At 37.0% G+C, this 13,567-nt stretch overlaps 1 non-coding gene across 1 annotated transcript; it reads left to right on the forward strand.

Annotated features, from left to right (window-relative positions):
* Positions 1-2,234: 2,234 nt before the first annotated feature.
* On the forward strand, positions 2,235-2,309 carry LOC123326108. The gene has a single exon (XR_006540887.1). It is a non-coding gene; the product is annotated as a small nucleolar RNA SNORD59 (small nucleolar RNA).
* The last annotated feature ends 11,258 nt before the right edge of the window (positions 2,310-13,567 follow it).

Raw genomic sequence — 13,567 nt, forward strand, 5'->3', positions numbered from 1 at the left:
AAAGAAAGAAAGAAAGAAAGAAAGAAAGAAAGAAAGAAAGAAAGAAAATCTTAAAAGAAGGAGAAAATGTTTATGAACCTTATTTTTAAAACATTCAAAATGAAAATAGTGTTACTGACTTCAATAACAAGAACTTATGTTCTGGGGTGATTATTTATTTATTTATTTTTTAAAAAGATTTTATTTATTTATTTGAGAGAGAGAGAATGAGAGACAGAGAGCACGAGAGGGAAGAGGGTCAGAGGGAGAAGTAGACCCCCCGCTGAGCAGGGAGCCCAATGCGGGACTCGATCCCGGGACTCCAGGATCATGACCTGAGCCGAAGGCAGTCGCTTAACCAACTGAGCCACCCAGACGCCCTGTTCTGGGGTGATTATTAAGATATGAATATCTGTTCTTCTCTCAGGCAGTGTTTTCTAGCCTGTCCTAGCTTGCTGTATTTGTGATGTGGAGTTTAAGGTAAGGGGACTGTAGATAGGAGTGGAGAAGTGAGAAGAGAAGGGGGATAAGTTAGCCAGAAAGGAGCTAAGTCAACCTTTAAAGTGTTGGAAGAAAGGGAGAAGGGAGATGACCAAAAGCCCAATGAACTGGGTTCTAGAGAAAGAGTTTGGAAGTTATATGTGAGACTAGAGGAAATAGAATGGAACTCAAGGGGGGCTCTGTAACCATAAATGGGGTCCTCTGATGTTCTTTGAGAGCAATAAATGTAAATAAAGGTCGGAATACCTTTTTAAAATTACTGTGATCCTGAGCAGAATCTGAGGTGTGTGGGAACCTCAGAACTTATTAGGGTTGCAAGAAGAATGCGAATGAGAAATTTGGCAATGGTTCTGAACTGCTAAAATGTTATCTGCTCATCTTAAGAAGTCATGACACAGAAACAGCTCTCAAATCTTTTATAACTTAATTTACATTGCTTTTTAGAGCTTCTGTATGTTTTCACATTTATATCTTATGTTACCTTTGGAATGATTCCTTAAATTATTATCATCCATAATTTACAGATGGGAAATTAAAGCTTAGAGAAGTGAAAGCCAGAAACAGATCAGAATTAATGATTAGTTCCAGTCAATTGAACATCTACTGAGCCTTGCTTACTGAGATTCAGGTTGTGCTATATATTGGGGACATAAAAATGATGAAAATGTGCATGCCATCCTCAGCCATTATACCATTATTTCTTTACTCTTTCCAGTTCTCTCAGAGAGGATTGATATCTCCTCTAAGCCTGGGCCAGGCTGGTTCATAACAAGATCCAACTCGGAGCATCACTGACACAAACAGCAAGTTTACAGGAAGAATCGATTCCAGGGCACTCTGACAGTTTCATGCATGTGATGTAGTAATCAGAATTGCAAGACAAGGAAGAGATGGGAACTCTTATACGCTATTGAGTGGAGATTAAATTGGTACAATTACATTGGAAGGCAATTTGGCAAAATCTATGAAAACAAAAGATGTCCTTATCTTACAATCTAACAATTCCACTTCGCTATATATATCCAAGAAACTCTCCCTTAAATGCATAAGGACACATGTAAATGATTATTCAGTGAAGCATCATGCATAACAGGAAAATAATTGGAAACAACCTAAATGTTCATCAACCTGAGAGTGGTTAAGTAAATTGTTGTATGATCACACAGCAGAATACTATATAGTTAAAATACATGAACTAGAACTGGAGCTATAATATGCATCAATCTCAAAAAAATAGACTAGTGAACATAAGAAAGTAGAAGAGATACATAAAGCATGCTATCGTTTATATTAACTTTAGACCCATGAAACAATAGTACATATTTCTATGTGTGATAAACATTTTAAAATATTCACAGTAATAGTAACTCCTAAATTCAGGATAGTTGTTACCTCTGCTGAAGAAGAAGGATAATGACAAGAGTATGCAGAAGACTTTAGCCAAATATGGCAAATATGGCAAAAAGTAAATACTTGACAAAATCTGGTTGGAAAGGCGAGTTCATATTATTTTCTATACCCTGTATGCTTGAAATATTTCATTTAAAAGTGTATAGGGGCCTTCAACCCTGGAATTCTGGGATTTTTTTTTCTTTGTGCAGAAATTTCTTTTTTTTTCTTTTTCTCATGTTGAAATTCCATCCATTTTTTCATATTTAATTCAAGTCTCACTACCTTATTGAGAATTTCTGTGACAATCTTGTCAGTCTATACTATGCTTTATAAAGTTCTATAGGTCTTTAAAATTCTCTTGTATTCTATGATGATTTTATCAAAATGACTTTCATTCTTCTGAGTATGCTTAAGCCACATATTAGATACTGAGAAAGAGTAGAAAAAGAATAAAATTCTCTTGTACACTATGTTTGTATGACCAGAATTCTTTCATGTTGTTGTTTAAATATATATTGCCTTGCATTAATATTTGGCTTTATTGTACACAAACATTGTTTCTCCAATTATATTGTAAGAGCCTTAAGAGCAGGGACAATGTCTTGAACTTTTAAAATTCTTCCCCAGTGCCCAGTGGAGCCTAATCAAATACTTAGTAATGAAAAGTGATACATAAACCAATAATTATTACCCTTCCTACAAAACCTTTCTATAGAAAATTGAAAATACTAGTTGGAGCTACATTTGCTTTTATTTTCCCAGAGAGAGAATAGTAATGAGCTATGAAATGACCAAAACTCAGGCAGCAGAAGGAAAAAAAAGAAATAACGGGTTTGTATATTACACATTCTGGATAATCAGCTCTTGAATGATTAAGTGTGGAAAATCTCTTATGACTAAAAGCAGATTTTAAAAATTTGTTTTATGACTATGGACTTGTTTTATAGATCATTTCCAGTGTTCAGATGATCCCAGGCCAAACTTACAAATTATTTTGGAAAAACATTTCCTCTTCCGATATGCTACATAGCCACACAAAAAACACCTTGTTATCATTCTGCCTTCATTCCAATATTTATTGGGCTACACATGGGAATGGTGGTCCAGGGAAACTAAAACACAAAAGGTGTTCCACCTGTGGAATCAAAAAAGGGTTTTGGAGAAAAACAAATTACTTTGAGTCTAATTTACCCTTAGTACCTCTTGTAAAAAGTGTTTGGTACTTGAGGCAACCAGGTTGCTTGAAACCTCTGAGTAAAAGGTTGGTCTACATTAGTCCAGGATTAAAGCTAAAGAGCATAGGGAATGGTGAGAGGTCTGGACTACATTGTCTCTCCTCAGAACCAAAAGTTGGGTATTGAGGCATGAGATAAATTGAAGAATCAGTACAGCTACTTTTAGTAAAAGCAGCAGCTGCTAGGTCAAAACTACTACCACGTTGTGTCTGAGGAGTTTCCTATGAAACTTAGTACTATTTTATTAAACCAAGCCACTATTTTGTGGTTCTTTGGCCTAAGGACTCTAACACTAAATATAGTTCTCTAAATTAAAACTTACCTACATCTGTATATACGACTGCATTTTTAATGCCACAGTATACCTCAGGGAATTATGTTTCTTCTTACCCTCCTCTATCTCTATGTCATTTGTATCAGAGTGAAGACAACTAAAGGCACAAAAATATCTTGCAGTTTGGTAGGAGATCATATATTCCCTCATTTTCACTTATTTGTAAATGTTAATGTTGAAGCAAAACCCTGAAGCAAAGTGGCCAGAGTATTCCTATAGTAATGAGGAGCCTTATCATTGGTCTCGCAATTTTACCTTTCCCTAAATAAAGTGAAGTAAGAAAAATGCTATTATATAGATAATATATATATTTAATAGACTGGGTTTTCAAAGTTCCCTAAAGGATAAGTGTGTGTAACTTAGAATTAATTTCCCATGGAAATACTGTGATTATGGTTAGATTTAAAACCTAATATATTGGTAGGTGTGAGAGGATAGTTGATTAAGAAATTGTATCTCGTTTTCTTGTCTATAAACTTACCATAGGAAAACGAGAAGTCTTTTTCCCTCCTCCAATCTAGAGGGAGGGTTAAGATGGTGATTTTCTAAAGTCTCAGGGAGGCAGAAGACACAACTATCTGGCAGGGGAAGGGTTCCAAAAAAAAAAAAAAGGGAAATGGCTTGGCTTCAGGAGAATTTGGATCTGTTGAACCCAGAAGGAGTGAGAACCAGACAAGAGTCAGTTTCCATAATGGTAAGGATCTATGTCTACTCCCAAATAACAGATCAGAATGGTATGCACCTCTGATGAGGATGTCAGCAAGGATATCTTGTCTCAGAAGTAGTAAATTAATTAATTTATGCTAAGCTAAAATAAGTCAAGGGTACATATTATGAACTCTAGGGTTACTATTAAGAGAACAGTAAAGTTATGTATAAAATTATGTATAGTAATGCATAAATAGAAGAGAGATAGCATAGTAATTTTTAAAATTAGTTAATGAGGGCGCCTGGGTGGCTCAGTTGGTTAAGCGACTGCCTTCGGCTCAGGTCATGATCCTGGAGTCCCGGGATCGAGTCCCGCATCGGGCTCCCTGCTCGGCGGGGAGTCTGCTTCTCCCTCTGACCCTCCTCCCTCTTGTGCTCTCTGTCTCTCATTCTCTCTCTCTCAAATAAATAAATAAAATCTTTAAAAAAAAAATAAAATAAAATTAGTTAATGAAATCAAAGGAAGGCAAGAACGAAGATAAAAAGGACCAAGTAACCAGTAAGATAAATAGAAAACAAACAGTAAGATGTTAGCTATGAATCCAAATATATCATTAATTACCATAAATATAAATGACATAATTTTCCATTAAAAACCAAAGATTTCCATACTGATTTTAAATATATGGGGCGCCTGGGTGACTCAGTCAGTTAAGCATCTGACTTGATTTTGGCTCAGGTCATGATGTCAGGGTTGTGAGATGAGGCTCTGTGCTCAGCGGGGAGTCTGCTTGAGATTCTGTCACTCTCCTTCTGCCTGCCCCACCCCTGCGCATGCATGCACATGTGTGTGTATGCACTCCATCTCTCTCTCTAAAATAAATATAAATCTTTTAAAAAATAAATATATATTTAATAATGTAATATTATAATAAACATATATGTGGTTTTTCAAAAGATATAAAAGTTACAATCTAAAATAATACCACAGAAGTCCCTGAGGGCTGAGAGTGTGCCATGCCCCTTCAGACTAGCTGCTTCCATTAGATTTCCATGGTCATAGTCCCGATTTGAAGCTGTAGTACCTCTGGATGAGGGTAGTGCTGGGCTATGGACTTTTCACAGAGAGAGGTCAGGGACAGGGTCAGTATTATGGGCATGTGTGTATCTTCCCAAGTTCTCTTACAGTCCCTGCTGGGACTCCCCGACTTATTTTGGTTGGTTCCTACTGTTACTTCTTTTACAAAATAGACTTTGTAGAACTGATTAGATCACCTTGTTTATTTAATGTGTTTGTGCCTTTTTCATCTCAATCTTCCGAAACAGGTATATTGGGGAAAAAAGCAGTCTAATAAAATCCTAGACAGAGGAAAAGTAAACAAACAAACAAATAAATAAAATAACACCACAGAAAAGTTAAAGGTAAAAGAAAGAAAGACATTTTATGCAAACACTAACCCAAAGTAAGCCGATATATCTATACAACAATAGAAAAAGTAGACTTTAAGGAAAGAAGCATTATTAAAAATAAAATGTGATATTTCACAATAATAAAAATATTAACCTATCAGGAAGATGTAAGAATTCTAATTTTGTATACAACTAACAACAAACTATAAAATCTATAAAACAAAGGAATTGCAGAAACTGCAAAGAATAATAGAGAAATCTATAATCACAGCAGGAGGCCTTAATACATCTGTCAGTGTCTGAAAGAATAAGGAGGCAAAAATTAATAAAGGTACACAACATTTAAACAACATGATTAACAAAGTTGACACAATTGACGCACATGGAATATTTCATGCAACAACTGCAGAATTCACTTTTGTCTCATGTGAGCAGTGAATATTTACTAAAAGTGACAATAACTTGGCCATAAAGTAAGCCTCACCATATATCAAAACACTGAAATTATACAGAGTATGTTCTTTGAGCAGAGGGTAATTAAGCTAACAGTCAACAATTTTTTAAAAAGTACAAATTTCCCAAACACATAGAAATTAGGCAGTATACTTCTAAATTATCCATCAGTCAAAGAAAAAACAACAATGGAAGTGAAAAAAACATTTTGAACTAAATAAAAATATGACATATCAAAATTTTAAGATGCAGCTAAAACTGTGTTTGGTGGGAAAATTGTAATCTTAAGTGCTGAAATTTATAACTTTAAACAAGAATAACTTAAGTATCCATCTCAAGTACTTAGAGAAAAAAACAATTAAACCTTAAGAAAGTATAAAAAAGGTAATGATAAAGAGGAAAAAATTAACGGAAAAAATATACAGTAGAGAAGAGTCACTGAAAAAAATAAACTGGTAAATTCATAGCAAGACAGATCACATATATAAAACAAAAACAAAAGCAAAAAGGGTACATATTACTTCTATCAGGCTTGGAAAGGGGCACATCACTATGCGTCCTACAGACATTACAAAGTTGAAGTGAAAATATTTTAGACAACTTAATGTCAATAAATTTGAAAATTTAGATGAGATGGGAAATTCCTAGGACAACCCAACTTACAATAAGTGACACCAAAGAAATAGAAAATAGACCTATATCAACCAAAGAAACAAAACAGTGATTAAAAATCTTCATACAATAGATCTCTGGATTCTGATGATTTCACCAGTGTGTTCTTCCAAATATTTAAGGAAGAAGTAACACCAATTGTGTATAAACTCTTTCAGAGAACAGAAAAAGGAAATGCCAACATATTTTATGAGGTCAATAAAATGTTAATCCCCAAACCTCAGAAGGTCATTACAAGAAAGGAAAATTACAGACCAATCTCTCTGTTATCAAAGATGAAAAAACTTCTGGGGAACTTGGGTGGCTCAATTGGTTAAGCATCCGACTCTTGATTTTGGCTCAGGTCATGATGTCGGGGTCATGAGATTGAGCCCCATGTTAGGTTCCATGCTCAGCAGGGAGTCTGCTTGAGATTCCCTCTCCCTCTTCCTCTGCCCCTCCCTCCACTCTCTCTCTAAAATAAACAAATAAATCTTTAAAAAAAGATGAAAAAAATTCTAAATTAAATATCAGCAAAACAAATCCAGTAATATATTAAACATAAAATGTGTGTTTATTTCAAGCATTCAAGGCTGGTTTAACACCAAAATCTCATTATATACCCAACTAAAAGTATAAATGAAAAAAAAAATATATATGTACATTCATCCTTGTAGATACAGAAAAAGAATTTGATAAAATTTAACATTCATTCATGATTTAAAACTCTTAGCAAACTAGGAATTTCCTCTTTTTGGTAGTCTTTTATTTTGAAATAATTTTAGACTTCTAGAAAAGTTGCAAAAAAGAGAAAGAACGCCTGTATCACCCTCACCAAGATTTGTAATTATTTACATTTTATCACATTTATTAATGCCTCTCTGTCTATATCACTTTTCTGAACCATTAGGAGTAAGACATATCTCTTTATCACTAAAATACTTCAGTGTGTATTTTTTAAGGACAATCCGCTTGTATAACACAGTAAAATTACCTAAACTGGGATATATTATCTAATCTAATCTACAGACCTTACTAAATCTCACCAATTTTCCTAATACTATTTTTTGTAATAAAAAAAAAGTGTTTTTCTGGTCCAGGATCCAATCCAGGAACACAAAGTACATTAGTTATCATGTCACTTTAGTCTTTTAAACCAAAATACTTCATTATCTTTACTTTTTATTTTACGACCCTGACATTTTGAAGAGTAAAAGCTTGTTATTAAGTAGAATGTACCTCTACTGGGTTCAATTAATGTTTCCTCATGAATAGCTTCAGATACTGCATTTTTGGCAGGAATACCGAAGAAGGCGTATTATACCTGTGACGGTGTATTACATCAGGATGCCCATGGTGTTGGTTTGTCCCACTACCTGTAATATTGACTTTAATCAGCCAGTTAAGGTGATGTCTGTCAGGTTCCTCGATTGTAAAATTACATTTTCTTCTTTGTAACTAAAGTATTTTACGTGGAGATATTTTGAGACTATGTAAATATCTTGTTTTTCATTAAATTGCACCCACTAATTTTTAACATCTTTTGATGATTCTTTCCTGAATTAATAATTACTCTGATTACAAAGTAATGATTTTCCAATCCAATCATTCCTTATATATTTATTGGTTAGAATTCCAAAAGTGGGTCAGAGACTTGAACAGGTACTTCAAAAAAGAGAATACCCAAGTGGCCAATAAACACAGCATAAGTACAAGTTAAAAATTGGAAGATGTGATACAACTAGAACTCTCTTCGATGCTGCTGGTGAGAATGTAAATTGGAAAAAGCACTTTGGAAAACTGGCAGTTTCTAAGAAAGCTAAATATGTGCATAACCTATAAGCCAGCAATTTCAGTCCTATTTGCAGTGGCCAAAGTTTGGAAGCAACCAAAGTGTCCACCCATGATAGAATAGATATATAAATTATGTATATCTGTGCAATCCAATGATACACAGAATGAGAATGGATGCACTGCTGCTACACATGCATGAAGCTAATAAACATGTCGAGTGAAAGAAACAGTACACAAAAGGGTGCATGTGTTTAAGGTTCAAAAACAGAAGAGAATAGGTTACTGTGATAGAAGTCAGGACTATGGTTATCTGACAGGAGGTTGTAATTGATTGGGAGCATAAGGGGGCTTCTAGAGTGCTAGCAGTCCTCCTTGATCATACTGGTCACATGGGTGTGTTTACTTTGTGAAAATTCATTGAGATCCCACCCTCATGATTTGTACCATTTTATTTATTTATGATATTTTCAATAGGAGGTTATTTAAAAAGTTACGCTCACATGAATACTTGTGTAACAGTCATAACACAGAGCACAGTTTACAACCAAGTAAACTCTATTTGCTTGAATTTGCCCAATCTGAGACTATCTTATAAATGGAAATCCAAACATACAAAACAGGAAAATACTTGTAGCACAAAAGCACTTTTCACTTTACAGAGCAAAACATCAAATGCATGAAAGGAACAGGATAATACCCATAGCAGATCCATTTCTCAATTTTGTAAATTTATCCTAAGGAAAAAAATAACACACAAAGTTTGCTGTGAAAATGTTCATTTTAAACATTATGTCTGCCAACAAAACACTAAAATCAACTCAAATATCCAACCACTGGATCAAGAGTTAATAAATTACGATATGCCAGTACAAGAAAATAACATACATTTAAAATGATGTATAGAAGACTTTATAGAAATACTAAACATTTCTGCAGGTACAATGTTAGGTAGCAAAATCCTAATGTAAGATGATATGCATACCATGATGCTAACTACATATAAGTGAACCAATAGGTAAAATGAAAATATAAAAACCTTGTGTTGGAGTCATAGATATATGAATTTTTTTTTAGGGTTAAACTTCTGTCCATTCCATATGAATATTCTGTCTCTCTCTTTTTGAAGATATAATTGGCTTTATTAAATGATTCATGAATGGGACAGCATCCCATCTAGCAAGTAGAAGGGCCCTCTTTTCCATGAATATTTTTTACTATTATTCGATCAGTTAGAGTTCTTTTGTTGCAAGCAATAGAAACTAACTTAAATTTTAAAAAAGAGATTTATGGAGACATAGAGGAATAACTTACAGAATCAAAGGAATAACTAAATGCTCAAGGGGAAAGAAGAACCAGGAAGTTTATAGAGATCTTAGAAACTAAATTCTCTAACCAATTCTCTGGTATTCTGCCTCCTGATGACTTGTTTTAAATGCCTTCTGTTCCTGTGTGCCTCTACTCAAGATTCAAATTATTGGGAGAGAAAATCTGATCGTCCCGAGTCAAGTATCCACCTTGACCTTTGATTGGCAACCACCTCAGAACAACCTGGAGTTGGGGAAAGGCACTTTCCTAAGAAGGGGGCGGGTAGTATTGTTACCAGGTGAACAGGGAGCCCAAAGATGCTGGGTGGAGAAAGCAACCGGTCCATGAAATCTTAATCATCTTTTCAATAAATCAGAATATTACTACCTTCTTCTTATAGTAAATGAAAATATGCTTATTGTAGAAAATTTGCACAATTTAGAAAAGTATATAGTAAAAGTAATGAAACACAAGCATCCTTTATCCCACTATCCATTACCTTGTGTTTATTATCCATTGCTGCATAACAAATTAACCTCAGAACTAGGGTGCCTAGAGACAGAAAGTAGATTAGTGGTTGCCTAGGGCTGGGAGGACTGGGGATGATAGCTAAAGAGGACAGGATTTCTTTTTTTTTTTTCAGGGTTTTTTTTTTATCATGTTCTAAAATTGGATTGTGGTAATTGTTGTACAATTCTGAATATACTAAAACCACTGAACTTTTAATGGGCGAATGTTAAGGTATGTGAATTATATCTTAATAAAGCTGTATTTAAAAAATAGTAGGTAACCAACTATCCCAGTTTGCCCAGACCTTTCTGGTTTTAGCATTGACAATCTCATATCCCAAGGAAACCCTTCAGTCCTGGTAAAACCTGGACAGCTGATCATCCTATACAAAATGGAACAGCTTAAATCAATAAACATTTGTTATCTCCTAGTTTCTCTGGATCAAGAATCCAGGAGGAGGGGCGCCTGGGTGGCTCAGTCGTTAAGCGTCTGCCTTCGGCTCAGGTCATGATCCCAGGGTCCTGGGATCGAGTCCCGCATCGAGCTCCCTGCTCCGCGGGAGGCCTGCTTCTCCCTCTCCCACTGCCCCTGCTTGTGTTCCCTCTCTCGCTGTCTCTCTTTCTCTCTCTCTCCGTCAAAAAAAAAAAAAAAAAAAAAAGAATCCAGGAGGAGCTTAACTGGGAGACTCAGCATCTCTTAGAAGGTTGCAGTCAAGATGTCAGTAGGGCTGAGGTCATCTGAGGGCTTGACCTGGGCCGGAGGATTTGCTTCCAAGCTTACTTGCGTGGTTTTGCCATAAGGCCTCAATGTCTTGCCGTGTGGGTCTCTCCACAGAGCGCCCTCATGACATAGCAAATGGCTTTCCCCAATAGCGTATGATCTGAGAGAAAGAGCCAGAGACTAACATGGATGCTGTAGAGTCTTTTATAACCTAATCTTGAAAGTTGTGTGTCATCACTTCTGTCATCTTTGATTAGTCACACAGATCAAGTCTTGAACAGTGTGAGAGGGAACTACACAGGGGTGTGACTACTAGGAAGCAATAGTCACTGGGCTGTCCTGGAGGTTGGCTCCCATAAGCTGTAATGCCAACTCTAACCCTATCAGCATTTTACTAACATTTTGCTGATTTTTTAAATTAAAACAGACCCGTTATGGAAGAACATATGGACAATGTAAGAGTACAATAGAAAAACCTGTTATAATGAATACTTTGTGTGTAAATTTTACTTCTATCTCTGATTAGATAGGATAGATCTCTAGATGTGCAATTATTAGAGCACATGGTTTAAGTATGTTAAGACTTCTTACATATTGCCAAAATGCTTTTTGGATATTTGCATTGTATCAGAGTGCCCATTTGCCATACCCTAGTTAGCCTTAAGTATTTTTGTTAGTAACTCTGCCGATTTCTATGTGAAAAATTGTATCTCCTTGTTTCAGAGTGCCTTTTTAACAGTAAGGTTAAACATTTTTCCATGTTCAGTGGCCATTGCTAATAAGTAAGCATGTAACAGGCCATAAATCCTTTCCAGATACATTCATGCATTCATTTAATATTTGTTGAGTGCCTACTGTAAGAACCCGGAAGTGTCCCGGCTCCCAGGAGGCTCAGAGATTGGAGAAGGAAGCATTTCGATACATTCTAATTTGAGGAAATATTTAAAAAGCACAGAGTCAAGGGGCGCCTGGGTGGCTCAGTCGTTGGGCGTCTGCCTTTGGCTCGGGTCATGATCCCAGGGTCCTGGGATCGAGCCCCGCATCAGGCTCCTCGCTCCGCAGGAAGCCTGCTTCTCCCTCTCCCACTCCCTCTGCTTGTGTTCCCTCTCTCGCTGTGTCTCTCTCTGTCAAATAAATAAATAAAATCTTTAAAAATAAATAAATTGCATATGTGGCTCACATTATTGGACTGTGGTAGTCTAGACTCTAGGCCCTAGATGGGGCGCCTGGTGACTCAGTCATTAAGTGTCTGCCTTCGGCTCAGGTCATGATCCCAGGATCCTGGGATCGAGCCCCACATCGGGCTCCCTGCTCGGCGGGAAGCCTGCTCCTCCCTCTCCCACTCCCCCTGCTTGTGTTCCCTCTCTCGCTGTGTCTCTCTCTGTCAAATAAATAAATAAAATCTTAAAAAAAAAAAAAGTATAGAGTCAAGAAACCACTGGTGTGCTGAGGAAGACTGCAAGTACTTTTCTCTTGTTGGAGCATCAAGTACAGAGGTAGAGGATGAGGGAGTGAGTAGAGAATCAGACCAGACTACGGAGCTCAAATCGGATCTTGTTGGCTTTCTCAGCCCTATTAAGGTTAGACCTTATCCCTGAGGGTAAGGGGAAGGCAGGAAAGAGTTTTTTGGTTTTTGTTTTCTTGTTTTTTAGGTAATCTCTATGTCCACCGTGGGGCTCGAACACATGACCCCTAGATCAAGTGTTGCATGCTCTACTGACTGAGGCAGTCAGACACCCCAGGGAAGAGTTGTAAACATGGGAGTGAGATAATCAGATTTGTGTTTTTGGAATCTCCCTTTGGGTAAAGTGTGGAGGAAAAAAACAGAGAAGGGAAATAATGGAAGTAGGATGGATGGCCAGATAGGAAACAGTTATAGTCCAGGAAAGACATGGAGATGGTCTGCTCCTGGGGACCAGTGGGAAGGATACTGAGAAATACGTGAGGTTTAAATAGCATCCCTTGTCCCAGTCTAGGTTTCTGAGAAAATTAAGTAATAAACGATTGGCAGATAGACTCCCAAACGTGCCATTTTGGGCTGAAAAAACTATGGTGAAGGTTTTAGCTGAGTGTGAAAGCCAAATGAGATGCTAAGTAAACCCCCGGATCAGGGCAGGCCTCTCTGATGTGGTGTGCCATGTGGATGCCTCTTCCGAAATAAAGGACGTATTCCCCTGGCTTCTGGGAGTGCTGTGAGAACCCTCAGCCAGCAGCCCTCTTTTGGGATGGCCTTGGCTATAGAGAACCACTAGCCCAAAGTCATGTTTCCTTCTTGGGGTGGCTGGCATCCAATGACAGAGCAGAGTGGGGAATATCAAGTCTTGGTCCCCTAGCCCCAGTTTGAGACAACTTTGAGAGGTCATCTCAGCTTTGGAGCCAGCCCCCTGAAGGTCATCTGAAGACTTTATTGATACTGAATCTCAGCTCCGCTTCTCCCTTCGTTCAATCTTGCCTCCCTCCCCTCCCCTCTCTTTCCCTTCCTGTTCCTCTTCTTCTTATCCTAAACCTTATCATGCCCTTTCTCTTCTTTTTCTTCCCTTCCCTTCCGTTCCCTTCCCTTCCGTTCCCTTCCCTTCCGTTCCCTTCCGTTCCCTTCCCTTCCCTTCCCTTCCCTTCCCTTCCCTTCCCTTCCCTT

Source organism: Neomonachus schauinslandi, chromosome 10 (assembly GCF_002201575.2).
Source record: "Neomonachus schauinslandi chromosome 10, ASM220157v2, whole genome shotgun sequence".
Classification (NCBI taxonomy): domain Eukaryota; kingdom Metazoa; phylum Chordata; class Mammalia; order Carnivora; family Phocidae; genus Neomonachus; species Neomonachus schauinslandi.